Source organism: Adiantum capillus-veneris, chromosome 9, assembly GCF_014529385.1.
Source record: "Adiantum capillus-veneris isolate H3 chromosome 9, ASM1452938v2, whole genome shotgun sequence".
Classification (NCBI taxonomy): Eukaryota; Viridiplantae; Streptophyta; class Polypodiopsida; order Polypodiales; family Pteridaceae; genus Adiantum; species Adiantum capillus-veneris.
In genome coordinates this window covers 143220804-143243693 of record NC_140939.1, presented here as the reverse complement: position 1 = coordinate 143243693, position 22890 = coordinate 143220804, and the positions used below count along the sequence as shown (strand labels likewise).

The 22890-nt window shown below is 40.7% G+C and overlaps 1 pseudogene; it reads left to right on the top strand.

Annotated features, from left to right (window-relative positions):
• Positions 1–17669: 17669 nt before the first annotated feature.
• LOC147451299 (homeobox-leucine zipper protein ROC2 pseudogene) lies at positions 17670–20885 on the top strand (annotated as a pseudogene).
• Positions 20886–22890: the final 2005 nt, after the last annotated feature.

Genomic DNA, 22890 nt, shown 5'->3' with positions numbered 1-22890 from the left:
TTCCCATAGAATTTGGGGCCGTGTCTTTGCCTATCGAATTTCACTCCAATCTGAGCTGGTGACTCTAGCCTCCTGAAGTGCTTCCCCGAGCCTTGATATGAGCTCTGATACCAGTTGAAGGAGTACGAGCGGAAGTACGACGCGAGAGAGAGTGCGAGAAGAAGAGCACGACGATATGGTGAACTCGCTCTACTGTAATGTGTAGAGCATAGTGAGTTCTTATTAGGTTTTAACAAAAGAATATGTGTACATACCTGGCGGCCCGCCCACTTACCTGGGCGACCACATTGGGCTTTATACCCCAACAGTGGCCACTACAATCTCTTGGGCATTGAGAAGCAATGTGTCTAAAGAGGTGAATTACGCCCAATATCTACATGAGCAAGTGGTTAGCATGCAAAAAATCCCAAGTACATTGGAGGTGGAAAAACATTGACAAAGATTGCATATGAAGCTATCGGCGCAAGAGGACATTGGCATACCCCACCAACTTAGAATGAGAGGTTGAAGCTAAAGCAAGACACAGAAGATGAACCACGAATAGCAGTGGCACTACCAGTCGTGCCACATGGCTCTAAAGGAGGCTAGAGACTATATAAGAGGAAGATTATGAGGAGCCCCCAAGAAAGAAGGGTAAGATGGTGATGAAAAAAGAATCAAGGCCCAAAGAGACACACAGCCAAAAGGCCTCTTGGATCAAGAGGTTGATCGAGAGATTCAAGGTAGAACGGCCACTCAGAGGAGACTTTGAGGAGTATTGGATAGTAGACCCAGCAAGGATCAGAGGAAGCTCCTCAAGACCGTTGCAGGATCAGTTCGATCATTACATTCAAGCCTATGAAGAATCTAAAAAGGTGATCAAACAATAGAATTTAGAGCCCTTCACAAATGAAGGAGGTACAAGATATCTAGAGGCAACTGAAAGAAACACCAGAGGCTCAAGTCAAGAAAGGCAAAGAAGGTGAGTAGACAAAAAGTGCAACTCGATCACCTTCACCACCAGGCTTCTCTACTCATCCTCTCCATCCCAACCACAACACTCACTAGAAAAGACTGAAGAGGCAGCACCATCACCAAAAGACAAGGAAAGAGAAGAAAGGAACACTTATGAATCAAAGACCTCCTTCAAGCAAGATATACATCGTCAAAGGCTTCTGAGGTGGTCTATGGCACTCCAACCCCACCATGGGTTGCGAGGCAAGAGCAAGAAAGGGAGGATATTCCTAAAGAACATGTGAGAGTTAACATATCAAAAGAAGCACAAGCATACCAAGACACACAGGAGGAGAGCACAAGAAAAGCAATCCCCACAGCCTGGAGTACTAGGGTTCGTCCAAATCCTGCATGCACCACAATGGAAACCTTTGACCAGCCCGTGGAGAACCCCTCTAGCAGGAGTATGGGACGCCAAGTTCCCTTTTTAGGACCGATCCGTGGAACAGCAACAAGAAGCCTGGTTGCAGAAAATGAAGAGGATGCGAGAGCCGCATATCAAGCACTGGACAAAATTAGAACGCGGTCTCTAACACTGACTGAAGAAAATAGTATGTTGCATACTAGGGAAGCCAGTATGCAAATAGAATATGATCACCTCACAAACACAATCCAAATGATGACCCATAAATCTGAGGAAGTAGAACAAGAGCTTGAGACTCTCAATAAGACACTAAGAGAGGCCAAAAGTGAACGAGACACTTTGACACTACAAATGGTGGAGGTTTTGCATGAAGTAAAGAGTCTGCAAGAAGAAAAAAAAAGAGTGGAGGATGAGCTGGAAGCATCAAAAGATGAAGTGTTGGAGCTAAAAGCCAAATTACAGCGTCGGGACTTGACAATCTAGAGATGCAGAGAAACGCTGAGGGCTGCACAACCAGTTGTTTGCAGGATAAGATAGCCAAGCTATACAAGCTTTGGAAGCACGAATCACTGCTCTACAAAAGGAATTACGACTAGAGCAAAGACAGAGAATGCATATGGAAGAACGGTCCCTAGCCGCAAAGGAGAGAATGAAGGCTCAACACCAAAAACTCCACAAAGAAAACAAACAGCTCCATCTCCAGTTAGGAATTCTGCAAGAGCTGCTGGTAGATCAAGCAGAAGAAGCTACAAAAAAAGATAGACTTACTCAACAACAGATAATAGAACTACAAAAGGAAGTAGCCAAAGCAAGGACAAAGCAAGGACACAAGAAACAGAGTCAGGGCCCAGTGACCTTGGCATTAATGCAAGAGATGAGTCCTTGGAGGTTCCTGAAGGTGCAAAAGACCTACAACACCTGGAGGTATAGGTACATACACAAGTAGAGGGAGAACAACCTTTAACTGCAGGGGAGGAGACATGCCTCCAAACTCTAATTGAACAATCCACAGCTAAAGACAACAAGGCAGCCTTGGATTTGGGGAGAAGTGAATGATCCACTTAGTAGGAGTCCAAGGGCTCACCACAAATGTTCTTAGGGAGGAATGGATGCAACTTTCACTCACCTACCCTCTCCTAAAGTATGAAGTTCTAGTAATAAAGAAAAGAGTCAAAGAAAAAGCAACAGAGCCAGTGTATGAGGAAGATGTCAAAGATTCAGACACTGCAAAGAAGATAGTAGACTCCCAACCAAAGTGGAGAAAAGCGCGGATCCTCAAGTACCCGATATTTCTAAAGTACTTGGTGGAAGCTCCCAAAAACATCAGGGATGACACTCTATTTTTCCCAGTCCCTCACATACACACTTGGGAAAACCATACCAAAATCTTGAAGAGACATCCCACGTGGCTCAATTACCCATCCATGCCACCACCCAAGGAAAAAGAGAGAATAAGTGTATCTTATATGGTGAAAACCCTGAAGGACACCATTAAGATTTTCACTGGATCCCCCAACTTGACATGTGTGATGATCAAGAAAATATGCAAGACTCTCTTGGCGTGCATTAAAGTGTTTGCACCGTCCAAAGTTACGAACTCAACCTTACTATCATTAGGAAACACTGTCACCACAATGACATTTGATTTGTCAAAGCAGCCATCCTCGAAGGTGTTACATCTGTTCTACAAAGGCTAATGTTCTTACCAAGAAATCACATGCAAGCCTTTGAGAAAGGCTTCTACACCGGCTTCTTTACTTATGATAGCAAAATATTTGGCCCTACAGTCACCTTGGGTAACATAAGGTACGAGTCATACTTGAAGCTACTAAAGCCCCAGGTATTCCACTTACTCCAAGGCTGAGAATTCTTACAAGATAAGGACATCAAGACCAGTGTTGACGGCTTTAGCTAAAACACTAGAAGAGCCCAATTTTTGTAATACTTATCCTGCCAAAATCGTTGTAATTATTTTGGGACTCAATTGAGTTTCCAAATTGTAGTTTAGTAAGTATGTGGAATATTTAACCCCACAATAGATGGTAGGAGGTAATCTTGGTGACTTAGAACCTCCAAGGCTGAGGTATAAAAGCCAATTTTTGTAAACCTAATAGAACTTTTTTGAATGAATCGACTTTTGAGCTCGAGTAAGTGTACATGAATGCATGTTGTGTGTTGAGAGAGAGTGAGGTATTCTTCTTCTCCCTACACGTTCTACGATAGCTACATTGTGAAGGAAACATCACCATTGTGTTAGCAACAGCGAGAGCTACACTTCAATGCCAAGCGTGTGGAGTTTTGGTCTCTTTGCGAAGAGCTCTTCCACGAGCTTCAAGGTGCGTTTTCTCTCCAACCATGCATCCATTTAGTGATTTCTATATGTCATTGCAACCATTTATGGGATGAACTACATCTTAGACCTAAGCACATCAAGAATTGGTGACTTGTAAATTTTGGCATGTCTTTATGCGCGATTTCTACACCGGGTGTTTATGAATAGTAAGTGTAGGGTTAAGGTGGGTGGATAAGTGTACCATTCATGTTAATGGAATTCTTTGGAGAGGTTAGTGTAGGTCTTGAGAGAGAGACTATTGCACAATACAATAGGGTATATTGCAAATGTTAAAGGTTACAAATATTCAGCAAAATGTGCCTCTATATTTTACAAATAGACGGCCTTTTGACACATGAGCACAAGAGGTGGCTGCCTATGCACAAACACAAGTGGCTTATTCTTTACACAAAGGTTGTAAGAGGTTCTTCACATGGTTTGACACGTGAGGTGGAAGGGGTTGTTCACACAAGAGATGCAACAAAACCTCACATCCCAACAATAAGTTGGGTTAGAGACCATAGGATGGTAACCTCTAGGTGTGTAGAGGTTATCACTTGCTTTTTGTGAGAAGATTCGATGACATTAGCTTACGTTTCGGTGAGAATTGGCTTCATAGGAATGGTAGTGATTGCATTTTCTTAGTGTGTTTCAGTGAGCATTGACTTCATAGGAAAGGTAGTGATTGTGTTTTCTAGAGACCATATGATGGTATCCTCCATGTGTGTAGAGGTTAGCTCTTGAGTTTTGTGAAGATTTGATGACAATAACTTACATTTTGGTGAGCATTGGCTTTATAGGAAAGGTAGTGATTGTGTTTTCTTAGTGTGTTTCAGTTTGTTTCCTTTGGTAGTGATTGTCTTAGAAGGTTGAGTAAGTGATTGAAAACCACCTATTTGTTTCCATGCGCCTACGAGTGAAGATTTGTTCTTGGTGGACATCTTGTTGTTTAGCCTAGTTCGTGCTTTGCTAGCAATTGCGAGTAGTGTGTTTGCCCGACAATACACTCACCTTGCATGACAGGTAATTCAAGTTCTATTGCTCAATTACAATAAGAGCGTAAATCAAAGGCCATTTTTCCTAGTGGGTTTTTTTCCCTATGGTCATCTAGGTTCGAGACCGTACTCTAGAAAATCTCATCATCATCCTTTGTGTATATCTCTTTTACATTAGCACAATAAGAAATTAGCTGCCCAAGTCATTTGTCAAAGAGAGCAACAGTTGCAGGTCTCCATATGCTAATCTAGAGCATCTTTTTTCTTCAAGGGTGACAACAAAGTTCAATCAAAAAATTGGACAACAACAAAGCTTCATCAAACACGGGAAAAATGAAAATTGGCATACAAAGCCAACGAACAAGCAATGACAAATTCAACAAGCAAGCTATCCAACACAATCATATGTAGCTCACACAATGCTTCGATATTGGCTACCTATTGCAGACAACTCAAATTGCAATAAACCTTGTAAGCAAACCCACCATAAAGTCCACGCCACAAAGAGGATCCGTTCTACAAACTCAAACACATCAAAATCCATCTTAACGGTGGCCAGGACTGGCAACCAAGAGAAGAATGCACAACAATAAGAAAATTTCCCTCTACAATCAAAGCTCAAATCACTTATCAACAACACAGTAGATATGAATCACTCAAGGAAGGGGGGAGCGTCATCCACGACAAAAAACTACAAAGCTAAAGACCAAATTTGAAGACAAAGTTGAAGACAACCTTGATGACAAGACTGCACATAGTTGTGTCAAGGGATGACATGAGCTAGGAAGGGGGGAATGTTAGCAAATTGATCGAATGGACGTCAACCTGCCCAAACACGTAGTCGGACACCATATTTGTACTTTATTGTTTTTCGAGATACTGTAGTGTCACTCTGTGTAAATCCTAATTTCAGAGTAGCAAGTTGATTCCCTGGGTTGTAATTCTGTCATGATAATTGTAAAGATCCACTCCTCACACTGGCCATTTAGAAATCCCTAGGTATAAAGTTCAATAACTTTAATGTGAAGGGAGGCTTATCATTTGGAGAAGAAAAGAGCTTTGTTGTACGTACACTCAAGCGACTACAAAGTTCCAGCTTGTAATCATTGCAACTAATGATTAGATAATTTGATTTCAATTTTGAACTTGCACTGTGTTCTTCTTTCCATGCTCTTTCATTCAAGTGTAAGCATTGTCAGTTTTGTTTGTCAGTTTTGTTGTGGTTTGTGACTACACATTAGTGAGCCTTAATTGAAGAATTGAGTGCTTAAATCACCATTTTTTGACGTTTTGACCAAAGGAGAGTGTTCTTAGACCATAGGGAAACCTTTTTGGAATCATCTGTTGCAATTTTTAGGAACTTTTTCATGATGGATTGTGATTTTGGTACCTTGTCAAATTGCGACCAGACTTGGTAGGATAGTGCCCCTAGGTGTCTTAGACCTCCTCCTAAAGTTTTGTTGCATTTTGAGTCCGTTCGAGTCCCAAAGTTGCGTGATGACCGAGAGCGGTGAGAAAGGATGTAGGTAGATTTCCCTAATCATTGAGTGGTGATTTTATCATTGATTTGGTTTGTTTGCTTGTTAGGCTCACTTCTTAAGATTGACAACCTTAAAGTGTCTGCTTGCCCCATCCGAGTCACTTCCCTGAGTATTGACATTATGTTAGTGCCATAAAGTTATGATACAGACATCCATCACGGCGACTCGCTAACACTTGTTCACGTTCTCGCCATGCATCAGATTGTTATGCTTTGTCTTTTGTCAAGTTTATGTGATGTTGAGGAACCTCCATCTTTTGATGAAGCAAAAATTTCAAAAAATTGGATGGTTGCCATGCAATCAAAATATGGTGCACTTATAGAAAATGACACATGGACTTTATGTGATTTGAGTCCTGGCAAAAAGGCCAATGGTATTGAGTGGATTTACAAGTTAAAACGCAAGTTGGATGGTGAGATTGATCGCTATAAGGCTCAACCTGTTGCAAAGGGTTATGCACAACAAAAAGGCATATATTATGAAGAGACTTTTGCTCCCACTTGTCATAGGACTATTATGCATTTTCTATGTGCATTGGCAATCCATTTTGGTTGGGATGCACATCAGTCACACGTGCAAATGTAAGAAAGGTTTGTATGGGTTGAAGCAATCTCCTTGTGCTTGGTATGAGAAGCCTAGCACTCATTTGGTTAAATGAGGCTTTCATAACAGTCCAATAGAAAGCACAATGTATGTAAAGATTGAGGGAGATGTACTTCTCATTGTGGTTCTCTATGTGGATGATTTGTTGATCACTAGACCAAATGAGAGACATATTGCTAAATTTAAGGCTGATTTGAATGCTACTTTCAAGATGAAATATTTGGGACTATTGCATCATTACTTGGGTATAAAGTTTAAGCAGTGTGATGGTGATATTGCCTTGTGTCAGACAAGTTACATAGAGACATTGCTATTGATAGCCATTTTTCGGATCTCCATAATTTCCATAGTGAGCTACCTCACCCTATCAAAATCACTCAAATACTATGGCTATCCTCACCCTTTCACTGTACATAGGCGTGTGTGAGTTAAGGGACTTTTCCCATATCTCCTTAAAAACCCTCAATTAGCTAGTCACTAAGCTAGTTGAGCCAAAAAAAAAATTCAAAAAAGAAAAGTATATTATGGTCTCTTTGTGTATATATATTTCATTGTATATAGGACCTAAATATAAGAAATTTTTATAATAATTTTGATACTTTATTTAAATATTTACACCTAGGTGTGTGTTTTATTAGGCTATGTATGCCTTCTTGCCTAGTTTTATCCTCTTGCACCATAAGTATATTTTTGTTGCCAATGTGTACATTATCTAATCTCATAAATATATTTTTCGTTTATACAAATCACCTCTACATTTTTATCCTCACCCTTGTGAAAACAAAAAAACCAGCTCCATTCCCTTAGTCGCTTTTATTATATAATTCTCATTTATTATATAATTCTCTTTCACCCAATAAAATACAAAAGAGGGACCATATCATATAATTTCAATATCTTTTTTTATATCCATAATTCTTTCATATTTTTTCATTATGTACACCATGTGCTCATTGAGCTAAAATCCATGACTAAAATCCATGAAAAGTCTATACACTAGTCCCACCATGGATATATTTCTTTATTGACCAATAATCCTCCTCCATGCATGTGTAAAATTAAGTTGGATGCTTTGTATCATGATATGACAAACGAGGGGCTCACTCTTGGATGCATTGTGCAAATTCAACAAAACAGGGGGTCACTAAAAGACTTTTGCAGACATAAAAAATAGGCTTTTTGGTGAGATTTTTGGCACCTATCTCCGCTTGGAATTTGAAGAAGTGAACAACATACAGAATGTATCCCACAAGTTGAATAATCACCTCAATTAATTGCATAATTTTTGAAGCAACTATTGGTGAGATATAAATTTAATGGTGGATCCCAGTCTGCCCACTTTTTCTCACAAGTCACCCCTAGTCTTCTCTCACTTCTTTTCACACTTCCATAGACACACACACTCATTTCTTTCCATCCCTCACTCAAACCTACACCTTCCATGGTTTATCTCACCCTCCTCACCATTACCCTCCCCTCTCACACCCATAGCTCTCTTTTGAAGATCTACCTACATCCACCATCTCCATATCTCTCTCTATTACTCTCATATTACAATTTTTTTCTATCCTTTCAAGAATGCATAAAAACTCAGCAACCTAACCGTACTTAATCTCTAAAAAATGGGGGTTTTTTATCAACAAAACCCTCATTCTCTTTGTGGTGATTCAACTATGGCGGCAGCATGAAAAGAAGAAGAAGAAGAACGACGGTCATTTTTTACAATCTACGCACTGGTGAGTCCAAGATTCTTCAAGGATTCATCATCTCAAGGGTACACCCATCTCATTCACCCCTCTTTCTCATCCTTCAAGTCATTCTACCCATTGTAATTATACTACTAACTTTTTTTAGTGATTGCTAACACTAACTGCTAACCCTTTCTTGTAAATTGCACCCACTCTACTCTACCTTGGAGTAGGCAACCTCACACAAAAATCACTTACCTCTCTATAATCTTCTGTATTTCACCTCAATAATTCTCTCCTCTTGATCCCACATCCATGTGACTCAAGAGTCAAGAGAGCCCCACTCTCATAAGAGTATATCAAAAGTTTCATAAACATGGTTTTCTATGTAAATGTTGATCAGGAGATAATCCTAATAAGGGCTCTCCTCACCTATAAATAGAGCCCTTTTCCCTTTGTAAATGGCATGATCTCTATACTAATTCTCACTAATTTGAGCGTATCATTCACCATCTTAGTTGTAGGGAGAGAGAGTGAGCTCTCTATACACCACTACTTGTGGTGTGTAGGAAAGCTTCTTTGAGCTAGTTGTAGCATTGCACGAGAGTGAGTGATTCATAACTTCCAATCAAAGTTGTATCTACTCTTGCACATCAATTGAATCAATAAGTTGAGTGTAACCATGGTTCAAAACTCTCTTGATTCTCTCAATTCGCGCTTGGCAACCTCATGTCGTTTGGTTTAATGTGACATGTTTTCATTTTGAGATTCTTTTGTAGTATTTGCTTGTATGTGACTCAAGAGCTTTTGTGTTTGTTTTGTTTCTTGGGAAAACATTATAAGAGGGTTGTATGGTGAGAGGGCTCCCATAACCCTAAGATAATGTGTCGATTGAAACTTCATAAAACTTAATCGTGTCTCTTGACTCTCCTCGAAGGTGTATATACACCCATGTCAATTGATTAAAATTGAAGCTAAATCCTTGCATAAAACTCTCTCTCTATCTCTATATCTCTGTGTGTTTGGTGTGTGTATTTGTAGCATTGATATTAGTGATAGTGTACCCTTCCTTCTCGCTTGTATTTCTCAGAGATTCTCCTTTGTTGGGTCCTAGGTCGCTCTATAACTAGGTGGTGTCCCTTCACTTGTTGTTGTTTCTGGGTTTGTTGTTGTTTTTCTTATTTGTGGTAGCCCCGATTGAGCAGCACGGGAGTCTTCAAGGGTGTTCAGAGGTCGCGTGTGGAATGGGTGTCTAACCTCACTCTTATCTTATTGCAGACATAGTAAGAACCACAAATATAATTGTCAATCCATGGGAGGAAGCTGACTCAACTAGTTCATAAAGGCTACAAGAGGTTGTCAATCTCTTGGAAAACAACAAACAACTCACATGTGACTCAAGTTACACTCAAATGGCTAAAATCACCAAAACCTAATCACTCATTGGCAAACAAATCACAGTTGTTACAGCATCAAGCGACATCCAAACGTTACAAAACTTCTAGCACATGTTTATAAGATCTAAGCACACATTCTTATGGTCTCAAATATCACTTTAGATCAAGTGTAAAAATTATGATTATTAACAACAGCAGTGAGTTTTTGACGTAGTCGTTTTTTACCCAGAATGCATCTAAATGCTTAGCAATGATGCCCCAATATCCCTCCTACACTTAGTTTTTGATTTTAAAGCTTAAATTCCTACTTATGATGAAAATTAGGCCATGGGTTGGCGACGTCAAAAGCTACAAAATACCATGAATGCGTACATCAGTGCGTAGAGCTCTTACCTGCGGCTGCAACGCAACAGATGCGACTACAATGTGAAAACCATAAAGGGAGTAGGAAGCGCAAGAAGGAGAGACGTGAGCGCGGTTAGCTCACACTGTGTTCATTATCCAAAAACTTGGAAAAATTTGCTTTTATACCTTAGCCAAGGTTTTCAAAAAACTAATAATTTTGGGAGCTCTAACTAAAGACAGGTTGATATAATCTGGAAGCTTGTAGCCCCGGCTCATCAATTACAATCTTTATCCGGAAAGTAGGAGTTACAATATTCTTAACTCATCAAAATAATAAGTGTTTTTACAATGAAATCTCCAAAAAATTATATCCGAGTTAGCTTGTTTCTAACATTCCCCCCCTCCTCACCTGTGTCATTCCTTGACACAGCTTTACAAATTAAAGTAATCTTTGGGTTGACGGCTGGCGAGGCGGTCTTTCAGTGCATGTAAGGCTTACTCATATCTAATCTTTCTTTCTTTTTCTGGAACCTACAAGAATTGCATGGTGACCCTATTTTTAAGCTCAATGGACGAATAGCCAACAAATCTAGATGTTAGGTTGCTTATCACTAGCCCAAATATCTTCATTCGCTAAGTGAAACCTTGTATAAAATGCTTCCTCAAACGCTGTGAGCGGGATGGAAACACACACAACGCCTCTATAATGACCCAAAACACACACTCTTGGGATGATACATACACACACTATGGGGCACCACTCGGCTTACATCACCCACCTGGCTGAGACAGGGAACTGACCGATGGAGTGAGAGGAGAGAGACTATCCATTTTTCCACTCCACACAGAGAGAGATACACACACACACCCAAAAAACTCAGCTCAAAAGAGGAGAATTTTTTATGTTTAGATACAATTGAGCTTAGGCCAACACCAATGGGGCCAATAGCTCACACAGTGATGAAATATGCCAGATACAATCACAAACTTGAGAAGAGGCTTTGCTCATAGGAGAAACTTATACAGCCAAAACAGCAGAAAATAAGTGAGGAATTTGGAAAAATGGACAGCGCCATCGCGTGTGAAACGGTCCAAAACCCCAGTCTACAATGTCAAAGTGCTCAAATCCGACCTCTTATGAGCAGTTTATGGCCAAAACAGGCTCCAAAAACACAGTTGCGGATGTTCCTCCTCTTCCCTCCACATTTTTTTTTGTCTTCTCTCAGTTTTTTCAGTTCCCACGCTTAGCTTTATTACTTGAGCACCTTTAGCCTTTTAGTTGACCTCAAACGGACCCCGAACAGGCAAAAAAGTGGCCTCGCAGTGCATAGTTGTCACCTTGTTGCATCCATCCGCACACTTGGCACTCAACTTTTCCCAATAATGCATCCTGCAATCACGTAAAGGGACCCCAAATACAATTCTCATGATGACCTTTTTGCATAATTATCACAAGTAAACCCCCACGTTGTGTCCGTACTTATCCACGTGCAAATATTGACCCCATTCGACCTCCTGACGCCACTATATGCCATCTGACGCGCCTGCTTACCTCATGTGTTCAGCCCATGGATAGCTTCCTCTAGAATTTTTATGTGCTATCAACTCCTCATTATTATAGAAAAAACACATTGATACTGGTGAGGATGAAAATCGATGCACTATGTACATGCTGTCCTACCTGTACACATGTGGGTCCCACGTAACCACTTGGCTCTGGAAAATGGGTAATTCTATATTCGATGCACCATGCATGTGTATGTACATATGCACAATCACTTCTTCCAAAAAACTCCTAATATAATTTGCCCATCCCCTATCCTGCTAGATCATTCATGATCAGCAGCAGCAGCAAAAAGAGATGTGAGACTCTCCGCGTCACAAGTCTCCTTATCCCTCACCAACATTACTTGCTCCACAGACAGCTCATCTTTCTCCACCATCATTAACCTGGCATGATATAATTTAAGGCGCAATCCATTTACCCTTGACTTATGTAGTATTCAATCTAGGTTAGCCAGCTGATATGTACCATTGGGGAAACACTCGACCACCTTAAAAGGGCCTTTTCACTTAGTTTGAAACTTCTTTTGGAAGGTGTTGTCCACCTTACTGTTGTAGCGCAAAACCAAGTCATGCTTCTTGATACCTTTACTTTTGACCTTTTCATTTATCTTTGCCAAAGCCTTACCTTGCATCGGTCCATAATGTTCCAATGCGCTCATCCTATCCAGTTGAACCTCTTGTAATTGTAAGAGCCTCTCTTTCAATGCATCACTAGGCAGCCCAAACAACTTTTCTAAAATCTTGACCACAAGCAACTCTACTTCCAAGCAATAGTGTTTCCTTTCCATATACCAAATGAAATGGAGTAAACCCTATACCTGTCTTCACCGAAGTACGGTAAGCCCATAATGCACTGGGCAATTCCAAATCCCAATTCTTTCCTTGGTGCTCTGTCACTTTTGAAACAATTTGTACCAGCTCACCATTGAATCTTTCATTTAAGCCATTACACTGCAGATAATAAGGAGAGGTATGCTGGTGCCTAATCTTCATCTTTGCGCATAAAAAGTCTAGCAGTTTAGCTCTATATCCTGGCCCTTTATCTGAAAGTATCTCTAGTGGCACCCCAAACTTGCAACATATTTCATCGTACACAAATTTTGCCACATCCTTTGCAATGATTTGTTTTATTGCTATAGCCTCTGCCCATCTAGAGAGATAGTCCACTGCAGTCAAAATATAGCTTTTGCCCCTCCTTGGTAACGGGCCTATTGCATCAATCCCCCACTTTTCAAACACATCAAATGCCATAATGGTTTTTCGTAGCTCTGGCTTCAACACTCTCTTCCCAAATGCTTGACACCTATTGCAAGATCTACAATGGTGAACATCCTTGTGCAACCTAGGCCATACATACCCCTTATGCAAGGTGATTTTTAGAGAAAAATGGCCACCACATGTGCCTTCATGAGTATCTTCCAACACTCTATAAAGCTCCTCCTGCCAAGGTACACGTCTCAACACAAGATCAGTCCCTTTCATGTACAAGACATCACCAATAAATTTGTACATGTATGCTCTATGCATAAAACCATACCTCTTAGACTTCTGAATGTCCTTCGGAATGATTTATGTTAGAAAAAACTCCTCTTCTTGAGCCAAACTTTCCCGGCCATGATAAAGTAAATTGGTCCTCAACACAGATAGCTCCCCAATCATGCTTTGAGATGCTTCATGTGCCTCTCCATTAAGAGCACGTTCTATGTGTTTGATGCTCCATGCTTCGAAATTTTTTAACAGGCCTTTAATTCTAAAACACATTTCCTTCAATGAGGTGTTCTTACTCTTCCACACACGCAGCACTTGCTTCACAACTAACAAGGCATCACCTTTTATGCTCAACCTTCTAATCCCATGCTTCAGACAAATGTGTAATCCAGCTTCCAAAGTAGCATATTCAGCCTCATTGTTACTATGACCATCCAATTGGAACCCTCTCTTGCATACTAGCTTCCCCTCTGGATCATAAAGTGCTATACCCCATGAAGCCGCATCATGGCTCTTTCTGTATGAGCCATCAAAGAACAAAACATGTGCATTGCTGATCTGTGGAACTTCTTCAACTACCTTTCTCACCACCTTCCGTAACAAGAAGGGGATTCTCTTTGTAGGTCAACAAATCGGCTAGGGTAGCTCTTGTGCTGTCTTCCACTAAAAAAGAGAATTCAAACTCTTGCAGATCAATTACCCATTTCTTGACCACATTTGACATGTTAGTTCCATTAATTAACTATGGGAAAAAAACGTAACTGGTCAAGAAAACAAAAGGTCGTGGTAGTAAGTTATGACAAAATTGTCGACAAGCAAATATTACACTGGCCATCACTAGCTCTACTTCCGAGAATTTTCTCTCTGCTACCAGCTTCACTCGGCTTGCACAATACATTGGCCTCATATAATGGCTTCCCTTCCCCTTTTGCAATAACATGTCTCCAATGGCATCATCCCCTACTGATGGATTTACATAAAACACTTGCTCCCAATCAGGAGCCTGCATGGCTGACAAGCCCCCTAGCACTTCTTTCACCTCTTGAAACACTTCTTCACACTTGTCATCCCATTGCAATGGATCATGCTTTGCCACTTGTTGTAATGAATAAAGGAGCTGTGAAGACAATGGAATAAACCGTACCATGTACTTCACTTTGTGTATAAAGGTTGCCAATTTCTTTGTACTCGTAGGTGATGGAAGAAGAATAATAGACTTAACCTTGTCTGGATCAGTCTCAATGCCATTTTCTGACACCATGTGGCCCAATAACTTTACCCTTGGCTATGCTAGATGACATTTCTTTTGATTTAGTTGTCCTCCACATTCATCATATTGAGCCAATACCATCTGCAGCTTCTCATGGTGCTCAGCCCTACTGCTGTAGACACAGAAGTCATCCATAAAAGCTTCAACACAACTACCAATGAATGGTTCCAATACCCAATTTTCTCTTCTTGATAGAAAGATGGTCCATTTGTTAACCCAAATGGCAATACCGTGTAACAATAACAACCCCATGGCGTAATGAAAGCTGTCTTTGTTCAGTCTTTAAGAGAAATCATCAATTGAAAATAGCCTGAAAAACCATCACACACATTGTACCTCTCATAACCTTCCACTGAATCCAAGATCTATTCGATAAATGGGAGAGGATATGGGTTCTTCTTAGTGTCTGCATTTAAGGGTTTAAAATATACACAAATCCTCCACTTTCCATCCTTCTTTGGGCTGACTACTACTGGACTCACCCATTCTATGGTTTCCACTGGGACTATGAACCCTGCCTTCACTAACTTGTCCACCTCTTCCCGCAAAGCTTCCATTTGTTCTTGACCCATCCTTTTGAGCATTTGCTGCACTGGCTTAGCACCTTCTTTCAGCTCTATATGCATCTCTTCTCCCTTGAACCCTCTGATCTCTTCATATGAAGTAATAAACAAATCAGGAAAACTAGCCAGCATGTGCAAATATATCTCCTTCTCCATAGCTGAGAGGTCTCCACTGATCATTTGTGTCATCAATTCCTGCTTCTTTGAAAATTCAACCTTGGTTTGCATCATCCCTTCAATCACTTCATAAGGCCCTTCAATTTCATCTTCAACCTCATTTGCAAATGCGACTAAACCAAACTCCTGGATTTCTTTGTCCATCAAAAGAAATGCAACATCAACATCCTCATCACTGCTGGTAGTACTATCATTGTCCTCATCAGTCACTGTGGAATAGTCTTCATCACTAGACTCATCCTCATCTTCATACAGCTCTTCCAATACTTTCCTTGTGTCTATATTATATAGCTTCTTGGCACATGTATTATATAGCTTCTTGGCACATGTATTTCCATAGAGGCTAATCGTACCACGTCGCCAATCTTGAACAGCTCCCACTGCACGTAACCATGGTCTAAAAAGGGTGAGAATACAAGAACTTGAAAACGCATGCTTGATGTATTTTGATGGTTCATATAGGAAAAGTCAAGATGCAGCATATGGAGGCATTGTAATTTATGATCTAAAGGAGTTTTGATTAGGAAGCAAGGCCTAAATCTTGATGCAAAAAGAAACAATGAGGCTGAATACATTGCTCTTCAAAGTGGTTTACATATATTTTTGCAACTTGGAATCTATCGTTTACGAATAAGGGGTGATGCCTTGCTAGTGGTTAAGCAAGTTCTGGGAGTGAGGAAAATCAAAAAACAAAAATTGAAGGGCCTTTGTCTGCAAGTGAAGCAATGCTAAAACAATTTGAAGCTTGGAGCATCATGCATGTTGATAGGTCAAAAAATGAAGAAGCTCATAATGGTGCACAGGAGATGATCACTGAAGTGTTTGTCATTAAAGCTGATGAGGACTATGTATCATGGAAGAGAAACCTTGTCAAAAGAAGAAGAGTTTTTGCACACAAGACTTCTAACTCAAGACATTTTAGCATCAAAGAAGTATGTGTTCATGAGGAAAGCTTGTAAATATGTTCTTCATGATGATGTTCTTTTCATGAAAGGGAGTGATTTGGTGCAACATCGTGTACCTTGGAAGGAAGAGATTTATAGAATTCTAGAAGAGAACCATGAGGGATCTTGTGGTGGACACTTTGCAATGAAAGTAACTTTACAAAAGATCTTACAAGAAGGGTATGTGCAGCCAAGCATACAAAAGGATGTCCATCATTGGTGCAAATCATGTTTACCATGCCAAAGTATGGGTAAGAGAGTACTCAAAGCTGAATTTTGCAACATTATGTTGGCTTATTATGTGTTTGAGAAATGGGGCCTTGATGCAATAGGGCCATTACCTATGACTGGTAGAGGAGAATGTTATATTCTTACTGCAGTTGACTATTTTTCAAGATGGGCAGAGGCAAAGGCAATAAAGAAGATCACTAGCAAGAATGTTGGAAAACATGTGTATGAAAATATATGTTCTAAGTTTGGTGTACCATTGGAACTACTCTCTGATAATGGCCCGGGCTTTTGTGGAGAGTTGATTGACTATTTATGTGAGAAGTTGAAGGTACAACATAGGTACACCACTCTATATTATCTGCAATGCAATGGAATGAATGAAAAATTCAATGGAGAACTTATGAGGATACTTACCAAAATGAATCAAAGTCATAGTAAAACATGGGATTTTGAACTTTCATGTGCTTTGTGGGCTTATAGAACATTTGTGAAATCAGGAATAGGATTCTTTCCCATTGAAGTTGAGATTCCTTCTATCAAGATTCTCATAAAGTTAAATGAAGAGACAACGTACATGCTTGAAGAGAGACTTTTGCATCTACAATGTTTACAACTTGATCGTACTCTTGCTTTTGAGCATTATGAGAAAAAGCAGCATGATCAGCAAAGAAGGTCCAATGAAATTGTGAAGGAAAAACAGATAGAGGAGGGTGAAATAGTATTAAGATATAATAGAAGATTGGATAGCACCTTTCAAAAAAAGTTTCAAATCAAATGGGAGGGGCCATTTGTTATAGAATTGATATTTTATTATTTATTGCAGCTGACAGGTGGAAAAGACTAGACCCAGCTTGGCCTATGCGAATGGATATGTTTATCATGTAATTTTATTATTCAAGTGCTCTTTTATGAGCTTTGTCCATTTATGACCGGCCGGCCAGTTTGTAACCAATTTGACCATTCAAGAAATCTATATAACAAATACGTGCAAGAGGGAAATGGTCACTCTTGCACGGGGGGAGATTGCACCCAGTGTCTGCGTTGCTCTTCTCATCTCTCCCCTCTTCTCTCTCGCCACGCCGGCGTAGCACTCCGCTCTAGGAGGTGCGCCTGCACGCGCTCTCTCAATCTTTCTCGCTCTCTGTCTCTCTCTGTTCGTGTATCTTGCGATCATGCGACCACGTGATTGTGCCAGGTACGTCGATTAGCTTGTTTTATGCTGTTTATTGTGTTATTTCAGATATTTCGCAGGGCAGCCACGCTCCATTCGTAGCAGTGGTATCAGAGCTTGGGCTGCGTTCTCGGGTCTGCAATATTCACGCCTACGGAGATTATCAGGATTTAAGATAAGTCATGTTTACTGGAGCGTAACTTATCTTGTTTGAAAATATGTATGCGAAAAGATTATCATTGCTCTCATGATTTCGAATTTGTTTGGATTTGTTTAGAATTGTAAATTTTTATGAGCTAGTGAATGAAAATAATAATAATAATAATAAATAATATGTTGACTGATTATAATTAATCATATGAAGCTAATTATGCATGAGGAAATGAGGAGTTTTGTTGCATATGGCTATAGAAAAGGCTAGTTGGTGATATTAATATGCATATATAAGAGAAATAATCGTATTATATGTAGGGAAGATTGCATGCCTACAATTTTCTCTATATAGAGACGTAGTAATTACAGGTGCAAGCGGCTGGACGAAGAGATTGGCAGACAAGATTTGATGAATGTAAATATAAAGTAAAGGAATCATGCTAAACAATTAATCTTCAAATACATTTCCAGTAACTAGGAGATATTGTACAAAATGTAGATAGCCGAAGGATCTTCATGATCTTGTAATAAATAAATAAATAGATAAAATTTATTTGAGAGGGCAATCGACTCAGAAGTAAACGCCGAAGCAGTTTTTATAGACCCTAATATAATGAATCTGAGAAGAAGCCATCGCACTTCATCTAGTGAGAATGACCCTCAGACTTTTTTTTTTTTTTTCATTTTCAAGTCACTGATAAGCATAGTATCACTTATTTTAATTAAAGAAAACTCAGCAATATCGTGAGTCTGCACTACACTAGTGATGAATGATCACAGCCATGGAAGATCGTTGAATCCAAGCGGCCATGCACTGGTCGCCTTCCTCTCCCTCTTTCTTTCATGCAAGCAGCCAACCATAGTTCAACTGCCTCTTTCTCTCGTCTTCAACCACCCAGCCACCGACTATAATGATCACCAGCTACTTCTCACTCTCACAGTTATCTCCAACATCCTACTCTCAGTTGCTCATGGCCATGACACAGCATGCAATCGCATGTGCCCTCTTCCCATCTCTCTCTCATTTGCTGGAAGACCACCCACCCAACAGTTCCACTGGAAGTCTTCAACCCCACCAACTAGCTCGACTGGCGCTGCTGACTCTCATGCCATGCAGCTCCTCTAATTGCAGCTCTCTCTCACTACAACCGCTAGACCAACCACCGCTCTTCACTTTCCTTTTGCATGCGCAACCCACCCTCCACACAGTCCCTTTTGCAGCATGCATTTACTGGCAGCTTTCTCTCTCTCTTTTCCACCCTCTCACTCAGCTATCGCCAAGTATAGGTCCACACAAGTCGGAGTTTCTCTCTCTCTCTCTCTCTCTCTCTCTCTCTCTCTCTCTCTCTCTCTCTCTCTCTCTCTCTCTCTCTCTCTCTCTCTCTCTCTCTCTCTCTCTCTCTCTCTCTCTCTCTCTCTCTCTCTCTCTCTCTCTCTCTCTCTCTCTCTCTTTGCATGGAGGCACCAACTCCCACTCCCTGATCGCTGTGAATGGATGGTTGCTTACATGCTACACAACCAATAAGGAGCATGCAAACCAGTTGTCTCAATTTTTATTTTTTATTTTACACTGCATGCAAAGGTGGCCACTCAGCTCACCTACGAGCATCTCTCTCTGTCTTCAGTCGCCGCCACCCTTTTTGCTTGGCCAACCACCAAACTGACACACACACACACCCCATCTCAATATCTCTCTCTGTCGCTGGTTCACCACCATACATCTGCCTCTCTCTCCGGTCGCCAACCACTCCCATGCAGTGGTTCTCTCATCCCCCGCCCCACTTCTCATCACTCGGTGGCTGCATGCAGTCTCCAACCACTCCTTTGCGGCTGTGATCGTCTGCCAACCCACCCTTATCGTCCCGCTTCTCTCCCTCACTTGATGCAACCTCCCGACACTCCTTCTCTCTCTCTCAACTAATCAACCGGATCCATACGAACTCTCTGCTCTCCTTGTTGGCAACAAGGAATGGGCAGAACCACCTTTGCTAGTTCCTACCATCGGGAAAACAGACGAACTCCTTACAATATTGTTATCAGTGTGGCAACAAGCCTTCCATGGCGCGCGCTGATCAGTTATAAGATCAAGTCTGCTTAAGTACGTATGACCACCAGAGATGTAGCACCAAGCCAGGGCACCTCAGATTTGCACGCCTCATCCACTAGCAGCTAGTGCTCATTCGACAACTCCGACATAAAACCATGGCTTGGACCACTCTCTATTACTGCAAAATGCATGGCTTGGCACTCCAAGGGTTTCTTGTACATGCAGCAGCGTGCGCCCCGAAGCTCGATCTAAATTTTTTCTTTGAGAAGCCCTTTGTTGTTGAGCTTGCTCTGGAAGAACTTTTACAAGTTGCCCAAGCTTCTGAATCCTTGTGGGTTCCTCATCCTTCCTATTCCACCACAGGTGATCCTCTCGAATGTATTGATCATGATGTTTATGTCCAGCGGTTCCCTTGCGGCAATTGGCCCTACACCTACAGGGCTACACTCCGAGAGTACCTATCACACTGGCCTTGTCATCATGAATTCTCCCTCCCTTGTTGAGACCCTATGGATGTGGGACGCTCGGTAGAAATGTTCCCTTCAATTATCTCCCAAGTTCACACTGTTGAGATCCTTTCTACTGATGGCTCCATTCAGTTGATGTCCTCAGAATTTTAGCTGCCTACCCAATTGGTTCCCACTCGGGAAAACTACATCTTGAGATATTCGAAACGCGTAGGCCATCTATAGGTTTTTGTAGACGTCTCGATCGATAGTCTACGAGGGAACCCACCCACGATGCAGAAAGCGCCCTTCTGGCTGTGTTATTGAGGAGATGCCCAGTGGATATTCCAAGGTCACTTGGGTAGAGCATGTGGAAGCTGATTCTAGAGGGGCTCACAATTTGTATCAATCATTTGTTAACTGCGGTATGGGATTTGGTGCTCAACAGTGGCTATGCACATTGCAAAGGCAGTGTGAGAGAATTGCAAGTATCTTAGAAAATAATGTACCAACTAGAGATATGAATGGCCATGTGTGGAATACACTAGTCATAACTTCTTTGCTTATTTAAGAATGCGTTCATTGACTAACAATCGAGGTATTTCTATAAGCACTCTGAAACCTATTGCTAACAATCTCATGCAACTACCTCTTGCGTAATCAAAACAATACTGCTCACAAAAGAAAAATCTCATTCTATCAGCAGTATCGGTCAGTGTTTTCTTTAAATTGAATGATTTTTTGAAACTGGCTAAGCACAACCAAGGGTGTTTGATGTTGACGCTTCTGCATTTTCCTACGATGTCCCACCTTTTCCCCTATTCTCGAAATTTACACCGTGTGTCACAAAATATTGAACGACATTATTGGTTTGTCCAAGCTAATCTATATTCTTTGTAAAATCATCTACAAATGCACCCACATTCACTACTCTATTCACTCCAAGTCCTTACAAGGACACGATACTTCATAAGAAGCTAATAATTAACATGCTATCATGTTTGCAATACTTTTATAGATATGTAGGTCAGTTGTTGTCACCCTTCTTGTTGTAATTTATCAACCGTTGTAGACAATTATTTGGTGCTAACAATTGACAGTCAGGTATTCTCATTATTCCCCTTTTTGTAGTTAAACTCTCCCACTTTCAATCCTAACTTTGCGCCCGTTTCACCATTATCAACTTTGACCATATTGATGTGCAATTTAATTATTTTTGGGACCTTGTCTTTAGTAATTGCTACATTGCTACTCCCTCTGTCATACAAGATTGTGCCAAACTCCTACCTGTGTTTCCTTGTGATGTCAACAACATAATAAATATTTTTTCCTTTATGTCTTGCCTAGTCCATTGGTCACGCACACACAGATTCGCCGATCTAGGCAGTGTGTAGATACTCATCTTGGTGTAGATCCGCCGATTTAGGCAGCACATTAATAAACTTCAGATTTATGATTTTTTAAAAAATATTGAATGCAGATCCACCGATTTAGGCAGCATTAGTGCAGATTCGTCAATTTAGGCCGCACACTTTATTGGTGTAGACTCGCTGGATGAGGCAACACCGATCACAAAATCATGCTGCGATGGCTGGCCATCACTGTAACTGGTATGATTTTGTTACCCGGGTATAGAAAATGAAAGATATTTTAGATTTGGATTTGGATTTGGATTGGGAATTGGTATATGTCGATGCTTTTCTGTCATGATAGTATTTATGAAATTGGATCTGAGATTGATGAGAAATGATTATTGAATGATGAGTGTGACCAATGATATCCTGATTCATCAGGGTATGACATATACTGCTTATTCTAGTGGTATGGGACACTAGAATAGGTAGTATGTGGATGACGACAGGCATAAGCTCATGTTGCTTAGTTTCATAAATCTTTCTTTTATTATGTGATGTTTTTGACACAACATACTAATCATTGTTTTTTTTACAAGTATTGTTTGCAAATTTTTATCTTCGCAATTGAGGACAGTTTCTTTCCAACGGAGAGGTATGTTATAGAATTGATATTTTATTATTTATTGCAATTCACAGGTGGAAAAGACTAGACCCAGCTTGGCCTATGTGAATGGATATGTTTATCATGTAATTTTATTATTCAAGTGCTCTTTTATGAGCTTTGGCCATTTATGACCGGCCGACCAGTTTGTAATCAATTTGACCATTCAAGAAATCTATATAACAAATACGTGCAAGTGGGAAATAGTCACTCTTGCACGGGGGGAGATTGCACCCAGTGTCTGCGTTGCTGTTCTCATCTCTCCCCTCTTCTCTCTCGCCACGCCGGCGTAGCACTCTGCTCTAGGAGGTGCGCCTACACGTACTCTCTCAATCTTTCTCGCTCTTTGTCTCTCTCTGTTCGTGTATCTTGCGATCATGCGACCACGTGATTGTGCCAGGTATGCCGATTAGCTTGTTTTATGTTTTTTATTGTGTTATTTTGGATATTTCGCAGGGCAGCCACGCTCCGTTCGTAGCACCATTCATGGTAGAAAAGAAGTACAAAAATGGCACTTATCAACTTGTTGATTTGGATGGAAACATGCACTCTTTTAGAGT